This window comes from Macaca nemestrina, chromosome 14 (genome assembly GCF_043159975.1).
Source record: "Macaca nemestrina isolate mMacNem1 chromosome 14, mMacNem.hap1, whole genome shotgun sequence".
Taxonomy (NCBI): Eukaryota; Metazoa; Chordata; class Mammalia; order Primates; family Cercopithecidae; genus Macaca; species Macaca nemestrina.
This window is the reverse complement of record NC_092138.1, coordinates 89,528,939-89,548,593: the sequence shown is the minus strand read 5'-3', so window position 1 is coordinate 89,548,593 and position 19,655 is coordinate 89,528,939. Positions and strand designations below refer to the sequence as shown.

Below are 19,655 nucleotides of genomic sequence, written 5' to 3'. Positions count from 1 at the left end.
TTCTTCTCTCAACTGATCAAAGTCATTGTCCGTCCAGCTTTGTTTCATGCTGGCGAGGAGCTGTGCTCTTTTGGAGGAGAAGAGGCACTCTGATTTTTAGAATTTTCAGCTTTTCTGCTCTGGTTTCTCCCCATCTTTGTGGTTTTATTTACCTTTGGTCTTTGATGATGTTGGTGTACAGATGGGGTTTTGGTGTGGATGTCCTGCTTGTTAGTTTTCCTTCTCACAGTCAGAACCAGCTGCAGGTTTGTTGGAGTTTGCTGGAGGTCCACTCCAGACCCTGTTTTCCCAGATATCACCAGCAGAGGCTGCAGAACAGCAAATATTGCAGAACAACAAACGTTGCCATCTGATCCTTCCTCTGGAAGCTTCGTGTCAGAGGGGCACCTGGCTGTATGAGGTGTCAGTCGGCCCCTACTGGGAGGTGTCTCCCAGTTAGGCTACTCGTGGATCAGGGACCCACTTGAGGAGGCAGTTTGTCCATTTTCAGATCTCAAACTTTGTCCTGGGAGAACCATTACTCTCTTCAAAGCTTTCAGACAGGGACGTTTAAGTCTGTAGAAATTTCTGCTGCCTTTTGTTCAGCTATGCTCTGCCCCCAGAGGTGGAGTCTACAGAGGCAGGCAGGCCTCCTTGAGCTGCAAAGGGCTCCACCCAGTTCGAGCTTGCTGGCCGCTTTGTTTACCTACTCAAGCCTCAGCAATGGTGGGCACCCCTCTCCCAGTCTCGCTGCGGCCTTGCAGTTCAGTCTCAGATTGCTGTGCTAACAGTGAGTGGGACTCTGTGGGCATGGGACCCTCCAAGCCAGGCATGGGATATAATCTCCTGGTGTGCCATTTGCAAAGACCACTGGAAAAGAGCAGTATTAGGGTAGGAGTGTCCTGATTTTCCGGGCACCATCTGTCATGGCTTCCCTTGGCTAGGAAAGGGAATTTCCCAACTGCTTGTGATTCCAGGGTGAGGCAATGCCCCGCCCTGCTTCAGCTCACATTCCGTGGGCTGCACCCACTGTCCGACTAGCCCCAGTGAGATGAACCTGATACTTCAGTTGGAAATGCAGAAATCAGCTGTCTTCTGCGTTGTGCACACCAGGAGCTGTAGAATGGAGCTGTTCCTATTTGGCCATCTTGGAACCTCCCCTGAATTTCTACTTTTCTTCATGCATTGCTTTTCTTATTTTGTTGAATTGTCTATCTGCATTTTCTTGCATCTTGCTGAGTTTGCTTAACATAATTTTTTTGAATTCCTTTTTATAAAATTCATAGATCTCCATTACTTCATGTTCATTTATTGGATAATTACTGATAATTATTATTCTTTTGGTGATGTCATATTCTCTTGTTTTTTCTTGTTTCCTGTGCTCTTGTGTTTATGTTTGTGCATTTAATGGAGCAGTTACTTTTTTCAGAACTTACAGGCTGACTTCAGTGGGAAAAGACTCTCAGCTGCTGATGATTGCAAGGTCACAGGTTGGGTGCAATGCAGTGACTCTGGTTTAGCATGGGAAGCAGCAGTGTAGTCTCCAGGAAGCTCCAGGACACAAACTTTTAGAGTGGCTGTGCATCTGGGCTCATGAACTTAAGGAAATACTGTGACACCTACATCCTTGGGAGCAGATCTACTCATTGAGGTGTGGGCGTGCACAGAACACACAGAGAGCTAGAGTCTATGAATCTGTGGCATGCTTCAGAAATTTGTGCTGGAGAAATAGGCTGCAGCTGTGGCTTGAATGCTAAAGGTCCCTGGAAAGGTGGGGTGCCATATCAGCTTAATTCCAGGGGTACAGAATGCCCTGGCAGCAAAGCCCCAGAAATTTTGGCCCAAGGCAAAAACCCAGGTCCCAAGATGTAGCATGCAGCAATAAATTGAGCCCTAGGAATATTGCTTTTGGGCAGCAGCTTGACCATGGAGACATAGAGCAACAGCAACACAGACTCAAAGATGGTGTGGTAGGTACTATGGCATCCTAGGCCCCACACTCAAAGATGGTGTGGTACTATGGTAACACGGGCCCAGAAATGGTGAAGTGCAGTGGCTACTCAGGTAAAGTTGCGATGCAAAACAGAATTGTCTCCTTCTCTGGGACAAGTGGACAGTGTGAACTCCGTCTGCGCAGCTTTTTCAGTTGGGCTTAGCATTGATAAAGACTGTAGAGATCCCCAGTGGTGAAGGCTCCAGGTATTGTGTCAGTGGGGTCCTCTTGCTCACCTTTGTCCCATGGGGGAAATATCCCTCTGAGGTGTTCCCTCTTAGCACCATGCTGCTCTTGCTGGGGGATGAGGTGATTCAGGCAAAGTGTTTTCTATCCCTTTCTATGGGGTCTTCCTTAGTTTCTATGCTACCCAGAGTTTCTGCTACTTTTTGCATTACTCCGGAGTTATTCCATAGCTATTTCCATTGATATTTATTTCTTCACTTGTTGTTGTTTTTTGTTTGTGATTTAGAGGAAGATGAGTGTTGGGACTGCCTAGTCCATCATCTTGCTGACATCAGTTTTCCTGTGAGATTGATGTTGGATTATTATATTTCACCATTGCAGATACCATATGCTAAAATACAGTTCATTCTAGCCTTGTGTGTGGTGTCCATTTGAACAAAAATCTGTTCTTTTGATATTTAAAAATCCATACTTTTCCCATAACCTTATAGTTTATAAATCTGGGGTCATAATTAAGAAAATCTCTTTACCACAGGGTTATAATTCTCTAATGTTGGAACCTATTGACTTAGTGGTATTTTTTTTTTCATTTATATATGAGCTGCCAATCCATCCTCAGTAGGGCAGAGTTTTAACATTATTTTTCCCTATATAGTGATTCAGTTCTCCCAGCACCATCTAGTAAATAATTCGTCCTTTCCTCACTAATATATAGGACTATCTTCATCATATACTAAGTTGCCAGTTATAAATGAGTCAGATTTTAAGATCTTTATACTCCTTTTTCCTCATTAGTTTATAGGACTATCTTCACGATATACTGTTGCCACTTATAAATGGGTCACTTTTTAAGATCTTTATACTCTTATCAAGTCTGTCCATTGCTATTTAAATATATTACTTTTTATTACTATGACTTTTTCATATGTCCGTGGCTGATAGAAACAATTTTTCTTCTTTGCTTTTAGTTTGCAAATTAAATTAGGTCTTTGTGAAAATTTTATTTTTCTATGTCACATTTTAGAAAACTTGTCAAAATCTTCAAAAATGTTGAAGGAAATGTTAAATTCCCAGGTGTTTCAAGATTTGAAAAAAACAATTCTGCAATGCCACTCAACATTTATTTAGCACTTTGAAAATTGGAGTAACATGTGAGGAACACTTGCCATGGGCTAAACACTGTTCCAGATAATTTACATAATTTATTACATGCGTTTCTCATAGAAACTCCATGATAACTTCATGTGAGCAGCACTATTTTAAAGGACATGCAGAAAGTTAAACTACTTTGCCAAGGTCACTTTCTTAGTGAGTATCAAACTTGGTATTCAATCCAGTCAGTTTAATTCCAGCGTAAGTTCTTAGCCATCGAATATCTTTTTCAGGTAATTAAACATTAATTGAACCTTGCAACCCTGTAGAGTAGGTTCTGCTTTCTTCAGGAAATTCATTGTGAACATGTTCACACTTTCTGTGTCCCTGATGGAAGTTATAGCTTTTTTTCTTGGAACTCTCATGACGCTTTGTCCACGTTGCTCTCTGGTGCAGCAATGGTGGAAAATTTCTTTGGGGCCAGCAGTTCACAGAGGAAAGATTTGAAATTTCCCCTTTCATAACAGCTTTGGGGTAAATAGAATACATAACAGAAAACACCCTCAGGGCTGGACACAGTGGCTCATGCCTGTAGTCCCAGCACTTTGGGAGGCCAAAGCAGATGGATCACCTGAGGTCAGGAGTTCAAGACCATCCTGGCCAACATGGTGAAACCCTATTTCTACAAAAAAATACAAAAAATTAGCTGGTGGGTGCCTGTAATCCCAGCTACTGGGGAGGCTGAGGCAAGAGAATCAATTGAATCCTGGAGGCAGAGGTTGCAATGAGCCAAGATCACACCCCTGCACTCCAGCCTGGGCATCAAGAGCAAAACCCTGTCTCAAAAATAAAGAAAAAGAAGAAGAAAGGAAACACCGTCAAGTTGGCTTGGCTCTGCTTGAGCTTGATACAGATTCAGTGGCAAGAATTTTAATGTTTAAATTTTATTGGTTATAAGGACACACAAAAAAAAGAAGAAATGCTTGCCCCAAACAAAACAGTTTATTTATCTTTAGGAATTCGATTTTTGTTAGTTATGGATATATTTCTCTGTGTCCTATTATTAGCTGCAATGAGGACAATCCCATAACTGCCTAAATTGTGTGCAAATGGGGATATTGTCATTGCCTTCAATTTCTCTTCCCTTTTCTCTGTGAGGCTACATTACATGCTTTGGGCTGGCAGAAATAGTTATTGACATGCTCATGAAATATAAGTTGGTCTTGTTTTTATAACAACAAATGTCAAAAAAGTATTCAATTACTTTCACTAAGCTCTGAAAGGACAAAAAATTAGAGTAAGTGACTAAAGTTAGGACACATAAAGTCTTTGGTGATCACATTTCAGCAGCACACCAATTCATAAGTTAGCTCTTAACATAATAGACCATATGTTTAATTAGGTCTAGGTCTTACCTCCCTCATAGACTGTGAGCTGCATCTGGGCCTGTTGAGGTTTGTCTCCATGTTGCACATAATCAGCAAACTTAAATTCCACCTTCCTGACATCTCAATAAGAATATAAAATGTGGCAGGGCGCGGTGGCTCAAGCCTGTAATCCCAGCACTTTGGGAGGCTGAGGTGGGTGGATCACGAGGTCGGGAGTTCAAGACCAGCCTGGTCAAGATGGTGAAGCCCCATCTCTAATAAAAACACAAAAATTTGCTGGGCGTGGTGGTGGGTGCCTGCAATCCGAGCTACTCAGGATTCTGAGGCAGAGAATTGCTTGAACCCAGGAGCAGAGGTTGCAGTGAGCCGAGATGGTGCCACTGCACTCCAGCCTAGGTTACAGAGCCAGACTCCATCTCAATAAATAAATAAATAAATAAATAAATAAATAAATAAAGAATATAAAATCCGGGAGATAATGTTCACAATAAAATGTTAAATGAAGCAAGCAGAATGTACATTTGTAATTACTGGAGGTTTCTAATTATATGTGTGTGTGTGTGTGTATTTCTTTATATATACACATATTTCTAAACATATGAATAATGATATGGAAAAAATTTAGGTAGAAATACATCAAAATGAAATGGTGACTAACTCTGGATGTTGGAGTTATAAGTTATTTCAACTTATTTTATTACTCTCTTTTTATTGACAAATTTTATTTATTGAACATTAAAGTAGAAATGACTGACTGTTGACCAAAATACATTATTCCCATTTCATAGTGTAGAGTTTTGCTAAGAAAAAGCTACTAAGTAGACACTATGTTTCCCAGGCCCCTTGCATCTGGGTAGGGCCTTGTGATCCCATGCTTGCCTTATAGAATGTGAGAGAATGGGAGACGTGTAATTGAAAAAGCAACTGTACCTTCTCTATCTACTTTTTCCCTCAGAGGGGACTCTGAGATCCTAAAAGTTCACAAAGCTACATGGTGGAAGGAACTTGGGTCCTCACGTTACCCCTTGAAAGCTGCCTGCTAAGTAGAACAGTTATATTTTTTGATTATCCAAGCAAAAATTAAGCTTTTGTTGTTAATCAAATTCCTTTGCCTGGTTTTCCCTAAGAACAGAGCTATAAAAAAAACTGTAGGCAGATAGGTTTTTTAGGAATTTGTTCAGAGAGCCAGAGTGAGGGGTCAATGAAGCGAGTTAGAGATGGAGAAAAAGGGATTGTAAGGACACATAATTGAGTTGACCCTCACTGCAGACAGCTGGTGCACAATCCCACCAGGTCTTCTGAAGAGGCATATAAATTCATCTCAGAACAGTGTACCTGTGGAAGAGAAGGAGGGAGCATTTATACATCTGCTGTCATCTTCAAGTGGTCAAGAGCTGGTCCCTGGGGCACTGATTCTCTGGCTTCCAGGCTGCATATGATTACACAGAGTATGTCATGAAAGTGTTCCTTGCCAATCAGTCAGAGATGTCCTAGGTCAGAATTATGGAGGTGCCTAATGCATGTCTGAGGTAAGGTCTTGCTATGTCATGTCTGAATTAGGCCATTTATGACTGACATGGCTGAAATAAGAGGTGAAGTTCAAAGGATTTGAAGTGGTATACAGGAAATATACAGAGTCACTGAAAATGTATAATTGGTTTATTACAGTATCTAGCCTTGCATTAATTAAAATAAGCACATATTACTCTTAGAATTATAAAAGTACACACACACATATTTATATACACATACTTGCTTGGTTTTGCAGAATATCTCAGTATTTTTATGAGATTTACTTCTTTTGATTCACTTTGAAAGCATAACTAACAAGTGAGCCACAATGGGCATCTTTTCCTCCCTACCTATTCAACCACCAAAGCCAATCAATCCCATCTTTTAAGCAGTGATTGGAACTTCCCCTGCTGTCACATCTGTTGATTCTGCTTTAGTTGGGGCCTTCATAAGTGCACCCATGAATTATTGCTAGAGCTTCCAATCCTCCTGTTCATTTTTTCATATCTAAAATTAAATTGAACTGTGGTAAATCCCTGCTTAAAACCTACTTCAAGGGCTCCCCATTGTCATAAAATTCAACCTCTTTATGTGGAATTCTACACACTTCATAATCCAGTCCCAACACAGATGTCTAACTTCATCTCCTTCATGCCCTAGGCTACACCTGGCACTTGAGGAAGACAGTAGTAATTCTCTGGAAACCCCAGGACTTGTCATGCCACTCTGATTCTGAGCATGCCTCTCAATACTGGGAATGCTCTCCTTAATTATCCCCCCTAGGGCAGGGATTGGCCAACTGCAACCCCCAGACCAAATTCAGCTCATCACTCATGAGCTAAGGATGTTCTTTTTAAAATTATTTGTAAATGATTGAAAGAAATGTTTAAAAGGTAATATTTTGTGACACATGAATAATCATATAACATTTAAATTTCATTGTCCTTAATACAAAATTTCTCAGAATACATCCGTGCTTGCTTATTTGTTCACCTATTGTCTGTGACTTTCTTGGTGCCCTAATGCAGGGGCCCCCAACCCTCAGGCCAAGGACAGGTACAGGTCCATGGCCTGTTAGGAACCAGGCTGCCCAGCAGGAGGTGAGCCGCAGGTGAGCCAGCATTACCACTTGAGCTCTGCCTCCTGTCAGAGCAGTGAGGGGCATTCGATTCTCCTAGGAGCAGGGGGACGAACCCTACTGTGATCTGGGCATGAAAGGGAATCCAATTAATGCCTGATGATCTGAGATGGAACAGTTTCATGCCGAAACCAGCCCCATCTCTTGTCTGTGGAAACATTGGCTTCCACTAAACCAGTCTCTGGTGGCAAAAAGTTTGGGGACTGCACTGCTCTAAAGAGCTGAGTAGTTGTGACAGAGATCTGTAGCCTACAAAGCCCAAAGCATTTATTACCTGGCTTTTTACAGAAAACATGCACTGAGAAGTTCTACTCTTCCTTGTCAAGCCTGCCCATGAGGAGCCATTCCAGATCTTTGTGTCCACAACATTTAGTTCTTACCTACAGAAACACACTTCCCCTAATTGCGAACCGTGCATGTACATATCTTCTCCCCAGCCCTGCCTCATCACCTTCTTGGAAGCCAAGATCACGTCTTATTTATCTCTGACTGTCTCCTGGCCACTAACTTAGTGCCAAATACACAGTGGGACTCAGCCAATATGGTTGAATTTGTCCAGTTCTGAGCCCTGCTTCCAGACACCATGGCTTTTTTTTTTTTTTTTCTTTTTGGAAAGTAAGTGGTTAACAGCATGGGCTAGGGAGTTTCACTACCTGATTTCATTCTGGGCCTGGAACCTAAAGCTGTGCAGCCTTAGGCAAATTATTTTAACCTCTCTAAGCCTCCCTATCCTCATTGACCAACAAAGATATTGATAGCAACTATTTCATAAGCTTGTTGTGAGAATTACATGCAAATTACTGTTCAACGTGCTAAACACAGTGCGAGTGCATAGTACATTTCCAGTTAATATTAGCTATTATGATGATGTTTGTATAGTTCCTAAAGCTTAAATGAAATCCTGGGGTCTCCTGAGAGACATTGCTGACCAAACAATATCCCCTGCATGCACAGCTCTACGGCATTACTTGTTTTTCAGCTATTTTAATGCACACATTTGTTGTTAAATGAAATGATGTCTTTGTAGAGGCAAGGGAAAAGATCGACTTGAAAACACAGTCTTTTCATTTTATCTAAGAATCTCCCTCAATCTTGTTTTGCCTACATCTATCTTCTTCCCGCTGGGTTTGTTTTCCTTTTCTCTCAGTATTTCTTTCTGCTGGCTATGTCTCTCACTGCTTTCTCAACTAGTTTGATTACTTCATTTTGCTTTTTCATCCCTTTCAGCCTAACTTCCTTCCTCCCCACCTTGGGTGTCTTTCCTTTACTATATATAGATTTTACTTTTTCTCAGCTTTTCTTTCTTTTTTTTTCCTCTCCCTTCACTTTGTGAAATTTTTGTATCTCCCCCCTTCTATTTACCCTCTCTTTCTCTCCCTCTCTCCTATGCGTTTTTACTTTCTACCTCTCATTTTATCTTATGAATCTTCCTTTATCTTCGAAATACAGGCTTTTCTATCTTTATTCTTTCCCTTCTTTCCATCCTATTTTCCTCTCATTTTGCTTTATTTCTGTCATCTCCTTATTATATTCCCTGGCTTTCCTTATTTCTTCTTCTTCCTTGTTTCTGCCTCCTCATGCCACCTACACTGGTTTCTCTCCCTGGGTCCTGTGTGGGGTAGAGCCTGCTCTGGCTTCCAGATGGCCAGTAGATCAACAAAAAGCTATTAGTCCCCTAGCAGAGGAAGAAGTCAAGCTGTTGAGATGCTTGGGGAGCATCTCAAGGCCAGGCAGAAAATGAAGTGGTCAGGAAGGAAGAGGAGGTGATGTTTAATGGAACAAAAATAAAATAGGTGAGAAAAAATGAGATGGAAAAACAGAGATTTACGACACAAGAGAATTTAGTTGGAATGAGACTGTCATCAGATCAGCTGGGGGAAGAGAATGGAAAAACAAGCTTGTTAAAGTGAATTCTTTGTCATAACCATGAGCTTTTTATACTCAACTTGCCTGCTTGGTTTCTCAACACTGTTTTGTTCTTTCACAGCCATTTTGTTTGATCCTTCTCTTCTCACCATACTTCACTATTTACCCAGCCCTGTCTGATTCCCATCTACTGACTGATTTTCTTGAGCACTTCTGAGTTCTAACCAAAAGGTTAGAAATAGATCTAGTATTATAAAAGTTAGAAGTGCAGATTCAGGATTCAGACAGGACATAGAACTGGGCTTCAAAAATCAGGCTGTTTTTGTTATGCAAGAATACCATGAAAATACTTGTATCTATTACTGGGCACAGGTCTTGGAACAGATTAACTTGAATCACAATGCTGTTTCTCCACTGCCAGTTTTGTGATCTTGGTAATTAGTTAACTTTTCTAATCCTATGCATTTTTATCACAGTGATAACAATACTTACTTTCATAGATAGGTTTGAGGTAATGAATAGATGAAATAATTGAGGGCAAGTGCCAGGGGCAGTGCCCAGCATACAGTCAAGATCTTTTAATGTTTACTGGCCCATTATTACCATGTTAATAAATAGACCCACCACTCCTTTATTATAAGTTGAGGCAAGGTTTTCTGGATTACCCTCCCGCTGCCACTCCAGATCAAATGCTCTTTGGTGCTGCACAGATCGCCACATTATTAGACTCACTTTCCTAGGTTGGTGCTCAGGAAACACCATGATTTGTTCAGCAGAAAGATTTGTGTTTTGGTAGACTTCAAAATTGTGTTAAACCTCACCCACCCATCCATTTCCATACCTTCCCCTTCTTCTTGGTTTCTTCTAGGGGAAGGACAAAGGAAAGGTTGAACCATCTTCCAAGAGACCCAGAATACCCCATGAATTCACCACTCCCAGCTTAAATAGCTATCCAGAATTTAACAGACATTAAACACAACTCCCCCCTTCCACCCCGCTGGATGATTTTAGCTCCCGGTGAGAATCTCATCATAAAAACCATTTCTTTCCATCTCTCTCCTTTCCATCACCAACTCCACCATCCCCACAGCCCACCCTTTGGAAACGTTCTTTACAACCACCCTGTGCTTTTAAACCTGGTATTACGAGGGTACAACCTAGCTGGAAATTTTCAAAGGTAATTTCACTGAGTCTTCCTGCATGCTTCATTTCAATACAAAGGGGCAGCAGTTTGTAAACCAAAGGGACAGAGCAAGGTTTACTGCACACCTTGCCGAACTGGGATGTTGCAGGTGACTCTCAGCAAGTCCCTCTGTTGTACATTACCTCAGTTTCCTTGACAGCACAATGCCAAAGGATCTTTGCAGTTGGTCCTGGCTCCAGCATTACACGTTCAGAATTCCAAGCTCTATTCTGGTGAATTCAGATATCCAAAGAGCCTTTGTTTTTACTTCCTGTGTCCGTTACCTGGATACTAGTATATCTAAAAACTTCACCAGTTCTGTCCTGTTTCCCAACTTCAGGATATACAAATTTCAGAAACATGCATGTCCAAAGATGGCTATAGAGAAGAACCACTTTCCTGGGAAATGGTAGCAGCATTGTGTGACAGTGAGTCACACACAACTGGCTCTCTCCAATACCAAGCCACTGAATTTTAAAAATAAAGATGTTGGGTCTTAGCTTAGTGGCTCAGGCCTGTAATCTCAGCACTGTGGGAGGCCAAGGCAGGCTGATCACTTGAGGCCAGGAATTCAAGACCAGCCTGGCCAACATGGTGAAACCTGGTCTCTACAAAAATTAGCCAGGCATGGAGGTAGCCGCCTATAATCTCAGCTATGATGGGAGGCTGTGGCATGAGAATCACTTGAACTCAGGAGGCAGAGGTTGCAGCGAGCCGAGATTGTGTCACTGTACTCCAGCCTAGGGCACCGAGTAAGACTCTGTCAAAAAAAAAAAAAAATGTTGGGGGTACCGTTTCTTCACATTTCAACTGTAAAACAAATTCTGAAAAATGATTTTGCAGAGAAAAAATTAGGGATATGTAATTCGGTTATTTGTCCCTGCCCAAATCTCATATGTAAATATAACCCCCAGTGCTGGACATGGGGCCTGGTGGGAGGTGTTTGGATCATGAGGGTTGATCCCTCATGAATCACTTGGGCCGCCCCCTTGGTGGTAAGTGGGATCTCACTCTGCATTCTCATAAGTTCTGGTTGTTTAAAAGTGTATAGCATCTCTCCCTCTGCTCTTTCTCGGCTGCTCCTGCATTCACCATGTGACATGCCTGCTCCCACTTCGCCTTCCACCTTGAGTAAAAGCTACCTGAGGCCTCCCCAGAAGCCAAGTGACATCAGCACCATGCTTGTACAGCCTGCAAAACTGTAAGCCATTTAAACCTCTTTTAGTTCAAACTTACCCCTTCTCAGGTATTTCTTTATAGTAATGCTTGAACAGCCTAAGACAGATAAAGAGATGAGAAAGGGAGAAAGGAGTTTGGGTAATAACATTCTGACAAGCAACCAAGGTAATCCAATGCAGGCATGGGTCTCTCTTCAGTGTATACTTTATTCTGATTGCCTCTTTTAGCTAGGAATTGTAATTTCATCAGATGAGCTTCTCACATGTTGAAAAGTAGATACCTGTTGTAATGCTGACTGCATATCTCCAAATGAAACACTAGGCAATGAAAGGGAAAACATGGTTATAAACAAAGAGACTCAATTATAGCAAATAATTTTATGTCCTAGAAGGAAAAATATATTTAAGGTGATAAAGAGAAGCCAGAGAGGGGTGGTTAATAAAATTTAAGAAAAGAAAGAAATAGGAGAGGGATCTTACAAGGTAAAAATTGTGGCATAATAGAAAAGAGCATTGGATTGGGAATAAAGAGACATGGCATCTAATCGAAATGGCACAAACTACCTCATGATGCTGTGAGCCTCTATGAACCTCAGTAGACTCATGTGTGAAATAGGGAAACAAACAGCTTTTCCTATCCTTCCCGTGATAAAAAGTTGCTGAGAGAATCAAATGAGATCAGAGCAATAGAGGTGCTTTGTTAACTGTACCCACCTAAGGGACATTTTTATTATAAAATGTTGAATTCATTCTAAGTTTATTAAGAGTGGTGCATCCCAGAGAGTCAGGCTCTCAGATTTTAAATGAAATCACAACCTGTGAATGAGTCTTCTTAATCTTCTTCATGTGACAGTCTTCCTTTTGCCTGAGCAAAAGACTCTGGAGGACTAAAAGTCACCAGGTTGGATGTGAACTAATGGAGAGACCTAAGGCACTCCCTCTGGTTTTCTCTGCTTGATGGGCATTGCTCAGGAGGAGGCATGGGTTTGCTCTTCAGGCAATCCAAGGAATTGATCATCCTGCTTCTCTTCTGTGCTGGTCTAGAGCCTTTATTGATAAACAGAGACATGGCCTTTCCTCCCATCTGACAGTAGAAAAATTCTTTATAATACAGTCAGAGTGTGATAAATACCATTTGAAGTAATGTTCTCCAGTGACCTCACTTTACTGGGAGCCCCTGCCAACCATTTTTAATAATGTGACTATATACACATATTTCTCACTGGTGATTGAATTAAACAGAGATGCCTGATCAAAACTGGTCTAGTTATAGTTTCTTCCTGAGAGTTTGGGGTGGAGAGAGAGAGGGGGAGATAATTTTGGGTTATTAGAACTTAAATCCAGATTTTATGATGACATGGGTATCTTTCCCTTTCTTATTCTTTCTAAGTGGACTGAAAAAGTGAGGAAAGTTACTAGTCTGGGAGAAGATTAAACAGATCAAGATAAAATTAACGTGTTTTTTTTTTTTTTTACCTGAGTCCCAGTATCATGCTGTCTCAGTTGTATCTTTACTTCAAGGAAACATGACTCTCTTTTATGCTTATAATGAGGCTTCTTTTTCTTTGAGTTATTTAGAATTAGTTGCTGTGTCTTGAAGCCAAATATATAATTTATTCACAAATTCATATTGATTATATGTGAAGAGATCTGAGATTAGGAGTAAGCAGCAAGAGTTCTAGTCTTGACTCTCACGTAATATTTACAATATGTGTTAGGCCATTCTTGTATTTCTATAAACAAATACCTGAGACTGTGTAATTTACAAAGAACAGAAGTTTAACTGGGTTATGGTTTTGCAAGTTGTGCAAGCATGGCACAGGTATCTGCTCTGGTTCTCAGGAGGCTTCAGGGAGCTTTTACTTATGGCAGAAGCTGAAGCCACAGCAGGTATCTCACGTGGCAGAGCAGGAGCAAGGGGTTGCGGGGAGGTGCCACACACTTTTAAATGACTGGACCATGTGAAAACTCACTTTGGTGAGGACAGCTCCAAACTATAAGAGATCCTTCCCCATGACTCAAACTCCTCCCACCAGAACCCACCTCCAACACTGGGGATCACAATTTAACATGAGATTTGAGCAAGAGATATATCCAAACTATACCATTATACTCCCTGTACCCCCAAATCTCATCCTTCTCCCATTATAAAGTAGAATCATACCTTCCTCCATAGTCTTAAATCATTCCAGAATTCGTTCAAAAGTCCAAAGTCTCATCTGAGACAAGGTAAATTCCTTCCACCTATGAGCTTGTAAAATCAAAAACAAGTTAGCTACTTCCCTGATGCATTGGTGGTACATGCATTGGGTAAACATTCCTGTGCCAAAAGGGAGAAATTGGCCACAAGAAAGGGGCTATAGGTCCCATGCAAGTTTGAATCCCAGGGTAGTCATTACATCTTAAAGCTCCAAAATAATCTCTTTTGACTTAATGTCCCACATCCAGGGTACACTGGTGCAAAGGGTGAGCTCTCAAGGCCTTGGGCAGCTCCACCCCTGTGGTTTTGCAGGGTTCAGCCCTTGCAGCTGCTCTCACAGGTGCCTAAAGATTTTTCCAAGCACAGGGTGCAAACTGCCAGTGGATCTACCATTTTGGGGTCTGGAGGAAAGTGGCCCCCTTCTCACAGCTCTACTAGGCAGTGCCCCAGTGATGACTCTGTGTCAGGGTTCCAAGCTCACATTTCTCCTCCAGACTACCCTAATAGAGGTTATCAGTGAGAGCCTGCATTTGCAGCAGGCTTCTGTTTGGGCACCCAGGGTTTCTCATACATCCTCTGATATCTAAGCAGAGGTTGCCAAACTCCATTCACTCTTGCATTTTATGGACTGGCAGACTTAATATTACATGGAAGCTACCAAGACTTATGGTGGTTTGCCTTTTCCAAAGCAGCAGCCCTAGCTGTACTGGAGCCCTTTGAGCCACAGATGAAGCTGAAGCTGCCTGGATGCAGGGAGCAGTGTCTCAAGGCTGTGCAGGACAGCACCACCCTGGCCCTGGTCCACAAAACCATTTAGTCCTCCTAGGCCTCCAGGCTTGTGATGGAAGGGAGTGCCTCAGATATCTTTGAAATGCCTTCAAGGCCTTTTTGCCATATATGTGGCTATCAGCACCTAGCTTTTGTATTGCATAAATCTTATAGTAAGTGGTTGCTCCACAGCCTGCAAGAATTCCTCTCCTGAAGAAGTTTTCTCTTTCTCTGCCATATGACAAGGCTGCAAAATTTCCAAACTTGTACACTCTTCTTTTCCCTTAAATATACCTTCCAACTTAAGTCATTTATTTGCTTCCACATCTGAGTGTATGTTGTCAGAAGCAGCCTTGCCACTTCTTAAATACTCTGCTCCTTAGAAATTTCTTCCATCACATACCGTAAATCATCACTTTCAAGTTCAAATTTTCACAGATTCCCTAGGGCATAGGCAGAATGCAGCCAAGCTCTTTGCTAGTCAAGCTGTTTGCTAAGGCATAACAAGGGTGACCTTTACTCCAGTTCCCAGTAACTTTCTTATTTCTGTCTGAGATTTCATCAGCCTGACCTTCACTGTCCATATTATTATCAGTATTTTGGTCATAACCATTTAACCAGTCTCTAAGAGGTTCCAAGCTTCCCCTCATCTTCTTATCTTCTCCTGAACCTTCCAAACTCTTCCAGCATCCCATTTTCCAGTTCCAAAATTGTTTCCACATTTTCAGGTATCTTTATAGCAATGAACCTTCATTAACACAGGCCACTCCTACCCACATTCCAGGTAGACTGGAAATTTATTTTAAATAGAACATATATCTACATTTACTAGATTTTCTTATAGAAAAATATGTACTTAAGTAATGCTAAACACATATTTATTGAATTCAATATTTGTACACAGTGAATTACCAACTTCTGCCTGTCCCTTCCCCCACTTGTGAGGCTGAATCTAAGCCTGGAAAACTGAATAAGCAATATCTCCATCTATTCTCTGATGCCCATGTACTAATGACCAGGAGACACTTTCAGGATAATCATGGGTTGTAGACTGTGTTCTATGCAGTTTGCTCCTTTTATTTACTCCTAGATGTAATACCGACTTTATGTATCAAATTCAGTTGCATCTCATTTCATTTGTTGTGTTAATTTTGTCTTAATTTTTTCATTTACTCTGCTGAGTCTATAGGCAAAAATTGCAGAATTTGAAAAGCCTATTAAGTAAACCCAACTTTTAGTAGTACAGGATATTATGATGCAGATACAGGACCAAATGCAGTCTGAAGGCTACCTAGCAATGCCTTGTCTCTTCCGGATTCTAAATAACTGGACTTCAGAAATCAGGCAACATCTGTTTCTTCTTTTTAATATACTTTTCTGCTAAATCAAGAGTTGCAAACACATGGCATTCAGGCTGTCTTTCTAAGAGCCTATTGTACTCCAATCAATCAAAACTAGTTCTCAGGGTAAACCGCATTGTCATTCCTTTTAAGCATTTGTTCTTGCTTTGTTTTGACTTTTCATGACATAGCCATGGTTGCTGCCTCCCAATATTCATGTTTCTCCTTTTCCATTGCAAAGCAGCCCTGGGTGTAGAGGAGATTAAGTGCCCCAGCTCTTCTTGTACTATTTAAAATTTATATAATCCCGTAAGGAACACCCCACCCCATTGCTATAGTGATTAATTTGGGTAATAGAGGCTTCAGCCAGTCAGAGGACGTCATGCCCATGGTCAGTGACATTGATATAAAATTGTGTATGTGATTAAAGTTGAATCAATGACTCATGGGAGAAGATTTTCTAAGGGCTTTATAGAAATAGTTACTTGCCCTTCCGGGTAAGCTATCCAAAACCAACCCACTAGTAGATACTGGGAAATTGTAGTACAAAAAGTAGCTTAATAATCTTGACCCCAGGAGTGAAGCCAGCCTTATAGTAATGTTGAAATTGGCACAAAGGAAGGCAGAGTAGAGAGACAGAAGAAAGCTACTTGCTTAGAGAGATCACTGAGCGACTGAATGAAACATACTGAAGACCTTCCACTTTATGAGGTCATGAATAAGTCATCTTTGTTGTTTGAATCACTTTGAGAGGACTATTCCTAAAAGCCAAATTTAACAACACTTTCAGTCTCAGACTCAGGTAAGTTCTGCTTCACTCACCACCTTCTTCCGACATAAAGTCTCCGACTCCATCTCTCAGATCACATCAGGTCCATTTTTCTTTTTATTGTTCTTATTTTAATGCCCCCTTCTTACAGATCTCTACCACCTCCCAGCACCTGACTCACCTTCACAGCTGATTTTCATTTGTTTTACCTCTCTTCATAAGCCATCAGTTATTACTCTCTCTCTCTCTTTTTTTTTTTTTTTTTTTGGTATTCTAATACTCAGTAGGGAGGTCCTTTGGAGAGGGGAAGAACATAGTTTCATATAGGCTCTGATTTAAATTTCAGAGTTGCAGCCTCGGGGTCAAATTGCCTGAACTGACAATTCATTATTTTGCTTTTCTTCTTTTGTGCGTTGTTTTAAATGAGTTTCGGAGAATTTTATAGATAAATGGGACCTTGAAAGATGTACTAGCCAAACCTCTTTGTATAATAACTAGAGAAATGAAGTTTGAAAATGTTAAGTGGCTTGCCCCATATCACACAGCTGGGGATCTTGAGGAAAGATTACAACTCAGGTATGCTGACTCCCAGCCAGTGCCTTCATTCTGACCTCACGCCCACTTTCCTTCACAACATAGCATTTTACTGGGGGCTTTAGTTGCAGATATCCTGCACAGAACTCTGAGATTTGGCTGCTCCCAGATGGCACATCAAGTAGACACAGAAATGTTGCTTCTATCATTCACCCACTGGACAAGGACTTGGTCAACCATCCTGACAGGTTCAAGATTCTCCCATAATTCCCCAGATCAAGAACTATGGAGGCTGTCAGGCTGCCTTTGACAGCAGGGGAGGCCAGAGTGGTTCAGAGTTTCAATCCAGTCAGATCTATTTTCAGAATGATAATGTGAAGTGAATTTTCTTAGAAACTGGTGAAAGAGTAACAAAGAAAATGTAAAAGCTATCTTATTTTATCCTAAAATCCAAAGCTCTCCAGAGATTCCTAAAACACATTACTTGAGGCAATTGAGGTTTTAGGGAGGTAGCGTATCTAAATGGTTAAAGACCTTACACTCTGAAGTTAAACCCTCTGATTTGTAGCCATGTCTGACACTTCTTAGTTCCAAAACCTGGAGTAGCTCGTTACCTTCTCCAAGCCTCAGTTTTCTCTTCTGTAAACTGGGGACTAGAGGAGCACCCGATTCATAGGATTTCTGGGATGGTTGAGTGAGTTAATTTAGGTAAAATGCTTAGAATAATGTCTGGCATATTACACACTTTACGTTATTACTCTCATCATCATCACATTCTTTATTATCATTTTCATCAAGTACAATGTGTTTATATTTTGCAGGAAAGATGGAAGGTCATATGCAAAATTTTTTTAAATGAGTGAAAAAGAGAGAAGAGGTGTATAAATGTGAGAATCAGGGAAAGCAGAATAAAAAGGATACAAGGAAGGCCGGGCACGGTGACTCACGTCTGTGATCCCAGCACTTTGGGAAGCCGAGGCGGGCGGATCACAAGGTCAGGAGATCGAGACCATTCTGGCTAACACAGTGAAACCCCGTCTTTACTAAAAATACAAAAATAATAATAATAATAATAATAACCGGGCGTGGTGGCGGGAGCCTGTAGTCCCAGTTACTCCGGAGGCTGAGGCAGGAGAATGGCATGAACTCGGGAGGCGGAGGTTGCAGTGAGTCAAGATGGCACCACTGCACTCCAGCCTGGGTGACAGAGTGAGACTCTGTCTCAGAAAAAAGAAAAGAAAAAGAATACGAGGAAAGATGAAGGGGAGAATAAGGAGAAAAAGGGGGAGGAGAGAGAAGTGAGTGACTCATTTGTTCTACTCATATACATTGAAGACCAATATTTGACCCAGGTACAATGTTTGTTCCAGGAGTAAACTTTCTTCCTAACTGAACAAAAACAAAAACAAAAGTACAAGATTAAACGTTACTGTCTTTTGCCTTTATAAGAAAGAAACAAACACAAAAATATAATCATAACTTTCTGCAAACGCTACATTATGTGATCGAGGTAAACTTTCCTGAGGAAGGGACACTCACCCAGAGTTTTCTATAACTTAAGTATCAGGCATATGTGCATACATTAGTACAATTCTATTTATACTTTTAGTTTTTCATTTATTGCTTTATTCACTCATCCTTCATTTTCTAGCAACTATACCACAGACCTTTTGCATCATGCTTGGAGTATACTGTTAGAATACAGAAAGGCAGCTATGTAAAGATATAAGGGTCATGAAATCTGATAAAGAGTTATGAGGCAATATACAAGAAGGTGGGAAAATATTTTAAGGAGATCATCAGAAGAAAAAGACTCAAAAGAAAACTAGTGGTTTTTTGTTGTTGTGTTGTTTTTATCATCAACTCTGTGCCAGCCACTCTGACAATTCACAGATGCATCTCATTTGTAAAACCATCTCATCTGGTAAGTCATGAAGATCCTAAAATTCAACATAGAGAAAGGGCTGGAGTCCAGGTTCAGAGTCTTTCTCTTCTAGGATAGTACATGGCACTGGGCAGGGGAGGGTTTCAGTGGAAGTTGCCTTGCTAATAAAAGGACAGAGAATAGCACGCTTGGTTGCTGTAGGGAGAACCCGTCCCAGTTTGTCCCGTCCCAGTTTGTCCCTAGAGAGGTGGTAGAACTCTATCATTAGACAGAGTGGTGCAGAGAGCTTTACGCTGTGCTGCCACCTCTCATGCCTACAGCAATCAGGCTCTTCTACCTCATTTCTTTCTTCTGGCTTCTCGGTGAAATCATACTCACTCTTTTTCAAAGACAATGTTCCAGCTCTTGATAAAGCTGATGTCAGATAAAGGGGCTAGCTCACTTACTGTTGAAAAACTGACATGTTAGGCTCGTGGTGGGTGTCTGGACTAGAAAAGTAGACGGAAACTGAATCTTAGTGGTGTGGACCCATTCATGGGTGGGTTGTAGGGAGTACACGCTTCAGCTGAAATTCAGTCCTGATTGTGTGAGCATGTGTTCATGTGCATTTTTGTAAAAAGTGAAGATATGTAACTATTCTCACT

At 41.1% G+C, this 19,655-nt stretch overlaps 1 long non-coding RNA gene across 1 annotated transcript; it reads left to right on the top strand.

The window, feature by feature from the left end:
* The first annotated feature begins 10,639 nt into the window (after positions 1-10,639).
* LOC139358206 (uncharacterized) lies at positions 10,640-18,157 on the top strand. Its single transcript, XR_011612816.1, has 3 exons — positions 10,640-10,765; positions 11,470-11,538; positions 17,948-18,157. It is a non-coding gene; the product is annotated as an uncharacterized lncRNA (long non-coding RNA).
* The last annotated feature ends 1,498 nt before the right edge of the window (positions 18,158-19,655 follow it).